Below are 201 nucleotides of genomic sequence, written 5' to 3'. Positions count from 1 at the left end.
TGGGATACTAGAATGGTTTGCAAACTACTGAAGGCTCTCTCAATTATTGGTAGTGTGAACTAATGGGACTTTCACTTCTTTTTAGAGGGTTTTGGAGGCTAAGCTGTAACTGCAGTGTTGTATTCATGACAAAACAGCTCTTGAAGTATAACATAATGATTGAGTTGAATAGAATGTATCACATCTTCACAAAACAGAAGT

The sequence above is a fragment of the Pomacea canaliculata genome, linkage group LG8 (assembly GCF_003073045.1).
Source record: "Pomacea canaliculata isolate SZHN2017 linkage group LG8, ASM307304v1, whole genome shotgun sequence".
Taxonomy (NCBI): domain Eukaryota; kingdom Metazoa; phylum Mollusca; class Gastropoda; order Architaenioglossa; family Ampullariidae; genus Pomacea; species Pomacea canaliculata.
The sequence above is the reverse complement of the archived record's forward strand: the minus strand, read 5'-3'. Positions refer to the sequence as shown.